The sequence below is a fragment of the Puma concolor genome, chromosome A1, assembly GCF_028749965.1.
Source record: "Puma concolor isolate L17-30 chromosome A1, mPumCon1.1.hap2, whole genome shotgun sequence".
Taxonomy (NCBI): domain Eukaryota; kingdom Metazoa; phylum Chordata; class Mammalia; order Carnivora; family Felidae; genus Puma; species Puma concolor.
The window spans coordinates 116,767,921-116,772,954 of record NC_141667.1 but is presented as its reverse complement, the minus strand read 5'-3'; positions in this window follow the sequence as shown (position 1 = coordinate 116,772,954).

Here is a 5,034-nt window from a genome sequence, read left to right as displayed (position 1 = left end):
AGTGGAGGGGCGCCTGGGTGGCGCAGTCGGTTGAGCGTCCGACTTCAGCCAGGTCACGATCTCGCGGTCCGTGAGTTCGAGCCCCGCCTCGGGCTCTGGGCTGATGGTTCGGAGCCTGTTTCCGATTCTGTGTCTCCCTCTCTCTCTGCCCCTCCCCCGTTCATGCTCTGTCTCTCTCTGTCCCAAAAATAAATAAAAACGTTGGAAAAAAAAATTAAAAAAAAAAATAAAATAAAATATTACAGTGGAAAAGGAAAAAAGTGGATAGATGAAGCAAATGCAGCATAAGTTTTATAATTAATATAGGGGATGGGGATGTGGCAGGATTATCTTACTGTTTTCTCTACTTTTGTATATGCTTGAGAACTTTCATGAGACTTTTACATAAAAGAATTTTAAGAAATACAGCTCATCAATACAGGTATGGGTCTATCGATGGGACAGTAAACTTTCATGAAAGAAAGTATTGCTGGTCTCAAATGTTGGGGTCCTTACTAGGCTTAAAAAAGACCACTTCATCCATCTTTCAAAAACCATTTTACCCGTCTTTCTCAAAAGAAGGAAGTAACATAAATCTACACATTTTCCTGGAATATGGGATATATATTAACAAAATGCACTTTTTAATGTTGGCCTAAAATTAGAGAAATCTAACTTTTGCATTTGAACATGAAGGCTGTTATTACATGGAAGACATGGGTTTGAATTCTGGTTTAGATTTTAGTTTGAATGAAAAAGAGGAGAGTGTTAATTTTAAGAATTCAGATTCCCTGGAGGAGTTAAGATGGCAGAGAAGTAAGGGAACCAGGATTTTTCTTGGCCCTCAGACACAGCTGTATTGAGGTCAGATCACTTGGAACACCCAGGAAATCAATCTGCGGAGCAGCAGAAGGATCTCTACAGATGAAGGGAGACAGTTTGGCAGGACCAAAGGGTGTGTATGTGAATTGGCACAGATAAAATGGCATAGCCACAGAGGGGAAAGAACACTTTCTGTGGAAAGACAAAAGGGAGAGAAAGAGAGAGGGATTGTGAAAGTCCGGCATCAGAGTTAGCACAAGAGGAAAACTTTCCTAGACTACAGACTGGGAAACTAAGTATGGACGATGTCAGGTTTTGTTTTGTGTGTGTGTGTGTGTGTGTGTGTGTGTGTGTGTGTTTGCAAACAGCCTTGGGAGCTGAAACTTGGAGGTTTTGGAGGTGCATAACTCTCTCTCTAGAGTGGAGCTGTGGCACGTGCTCCTGTGGAGGAAGGAGCTGGCCCAGGAGTGCAGAGCATAGTGTAGCGATCTCAGAGGCACACTAGGAGAGAGCAGACCCCTTCCTGGAGTACTTTGGGAAGAGGGGTTATGGCCTCCCCAAGGACAAAAGACTCTGCAGGTGCCAGCCAAAGGCCTTTCATCATCAGGGTGGAGAGGCTTTATTCTGGAGGAGGGGAGCAGATCGATGTGGTACAGAGTCCTTTAATACATTGGGTTTTGAATCCTAGCCAAGCACCAAGGGTAAGGCTCAGAACTGGGGCGCAGGGCAAGCTGACCACCCTCGCCATTCTGTGAAGGCTGCCTGAACAGCACAGGCTGAGATTCCCAGTCTGGGGAGGAGAAATTGGAGTGATGCCATTTTCCCCAAAACACTATTGGGGCTTCAGAGAGCAGCACAGTGGACCCCAGTGGAGGTGGGACCCACCTACACCAAACCCTGTCCCTCAGTGCCTGGCAACTGATTACTAAAGGAAGACTGACTGACCCAATCTAGCCAGATTCTACTTCAGACCAGTGTAGTCACAAGCAACAACAGACAAAAATTGTTTTTCTTCTTTTTTCTTTCTTTCCTCCCTTTTTCTTTTGGAATCAGGCTCATAGTTTCTGATTTGTTTTTTGTCATTTCCTATGTGTGTGTGTGTGTATTCTCTTCTACTTTTTTTTCTTCCTTTTCTTTCCTATCCCTTTCCTTGGAATGAGCCTTATAGTTTTTTGATTGTCTGTTTGGTTTTCTTTTCTCCCCTTTCCTTTTTCTCTTTTTATGAGATCAGGCTCCCCCCCCGACCCACCACCATTTTTTTTCCAGAGTCATTTCAACAAACAAATCAAAGCACACCTAGTTAAAGGTCTAAACACCACCACTGCAAGCAAGGAAGACCTCTGCAGAGGACTGACCAGTGGGACAGAGCAGCCAAAATACAATAACAGAGTGCATGCAGCATACAGCAGAAACACTTCCTGGAGTCCCAGGCCCTGGACAGTGTATGACCCCTTTTTAATACAGTAGTACTCTCAGATGCAGAACACATAACGTGCTTTTAAAACGCGCAAAAGATAGAAACTTAGCCAAAATAACAAAGATAGAGGAATTCTCCCTAAAATAAAGGTCAAGAAGAAATCACAGCCAGAGAACTGCTCAAAAGAGGTATAAATATTATATCTGAATAAGAATTTGAAATAACAGTCCTAAGACTAATAGCTGGGCTTAAAAAAGCACAGAAGACACCAGAGAAATACTTGCCGCAGAGATCAAAGACCTAAGAACTTGTCAGGATGAATTTAAAAATGCTATAACTGAGATGCAAAATAAACTAGATACAGTGACAACATAGAAGAAGCAGAGGCAAGAATAGGTGAAATAGAAGATAAAATTACAAAAAATAATGAAGCTGAAAAAAAATGGGAAAGGAAACTACTAGATCATGAGGGGAGAATGATAGAACTAAGTGATTCCATAAAATGAAGCAATGTCCCTATCATATGAGTTCCAGAAGAAGAACGAGAAAAGGGGACAGAAGGTTTATTTGAACAAATTATATCTGAGAACTTCCCTAATCTGGGGAAGGAAACAGGCATCAAAGTCCAAAGGGATAGAGAACTCCCTTTAAAATCAACAAAAACACAACATAGCATAGTGAAACTTGCAAAATACAAAGATAAAGAGAGAATTCTGAAAGCAGTGAGGGTCAAAAGGTCCTTAACCAAAAGGGTAGACATGTAAGGTTAGCAGCAGACCTGTCCACTGAAACCTGACTGGCCAGAAGGGAGTGGCAGGAAGTATTCAATGTGCTGAATAGGAAAAATATGCAGCCAAGAATCCTTTATCCAGCGAGGCTGGTATTCAGAATAGAAGGAGAGATAAAGACTTTCATAGACAAAAACTAAAGGAGTTTGTAACGTCTAAGCCAGCCCTGCAAGAAATTCTAAGGGGGACTCTCTGAGTGGAAAGCAGCAAAGACTACAAGGACCAATAACATCATCAGAAACACAAAATCTTGGGGTGCCTGGGTGGTGCAGTCGGTTAAGCGTCCGACTTCAGCCAGGTCACGATCTCGTGGTCCGTGAGTTCGAGCCCCGCGTCAGGCTCTGGGCTGATGGCTCAGAGCCTGGAGCCTGTTTCCGATTCTGTGTCTCCCTCTCTCTCTGCCCCTCCCCCGTTCATGCTCTGTCTCTCTCTGTCCCAAAAATAAATAAACGTTGAAAAAAAGAAACACAAAATCTTCAGATAACACAATGGCACTAACTTCGTATCTTTCAATAATCACTCTGAATGTAAATGGACTAAATGTTCCAATCAAAAGACATAGGGTATCAGAATAGATAAAAATATAAATCCATCAAAATGCTGCTTACAAAAAACTCATTTTAGACCTGAGGACACCTGCAGATTGAAAATGAGGGGATAGAGAACCATCTATCATGCTAATGGTTGCCAAAGAAAGCCAGAGCAGCCATACTTACATTCAACAAACTAGACTTTAAATTAAAAGCTGTAACAAGAGATGAAGAAGGGCATTATATCATAATTAAGAGGTCTATCCATCAAGAAGAGCTTAAGAATTGCAAATATTTATGCCCTCAACTTGGAAGCACCCACATATATAAATCAATTAGTCACAAACATAAGTAAACTTAAGGATAATAATACCATTATTGTAGGAGACTTTAATATCCCACTTACAACAATGGACAGATCATCTAAGCAGAAAATCAACAAGGAAACAACAGCTCTCAAAGACAAACTGGAATAGATGGGCTTAACAGATACATTCTGAACATTTCATACAGAATATACATTCTTCTCAAATACACATGGGACATTCTCCAGAATAAATCACATATTAGGTCACAAATCAGCCCTTAATAGCTACAAAAAGAGTGAGATCATACCACACATATTTTTAGATCACAACACTATGAAACTTGAAATCAACCACAAGAAAAAATTTGGAAAGCCCTCAAATACATGGAGGTTAAAGAATATCCTACTAAAGAATGAATGAGTTAACCAGGAAATTAAAGAAGAAATTAATGGAAGCAAATGAAAATAAAAAGACAAAAGTCCAGACCCTTTGGGATGCAGCAAATGTGATCCTAAGAGGAAAATACATTGCAATTCAGGCCTATCTCAAGAAAGTAAGAAAGGTTCCAAATACACAACCTAACTTTATACCTAAAGAAGCTAGAAAATGAGCAGCAAATAAGCCAGTAGAAGAAGGGAAATAATAAAGATTAAAGCAGAAATAAATGATATAGAATCCAAAAACTAACAAACAAACCAATAGAACAGACCAATGAATCTAAGAGCTGGTTTTTTGAAAGAATAAACAAAATTGATAAACCCCAGGCCACACTTCTCAAAAAGAAAAAAAGGGAGGACCAAAATAGATAAAATCATAAATGAAAGAGGAGAGATCACAACAATGACCATACAAATACAAACAGTTACAAGAGAATACTATGAAAAATTATATGCCAACAAACTGGACAATCTGGAAAAAATGGACAAATTCCTAGACACTCACACACTACTAAAACTTAAACAGAAAGAAAGAAAATTTGAGGGGTGCCTGGGTGAATCAGTGAGTTGGGCATCCGACTTCAGCTCAGGTCATGATCTTGCAGTTCATGGGTCCGAGCCCCACGTCGGGCTCTGTGCTGACAACTCCGAGCCTGGAGCCTGCTTCAAATTCTGTGTCTTCTTCTCTCTCTGCCTCTCCTCCACTCACGCTCTGTCTCTCTCTCTCAAAAATAAAACAAACATTTAAAAAAA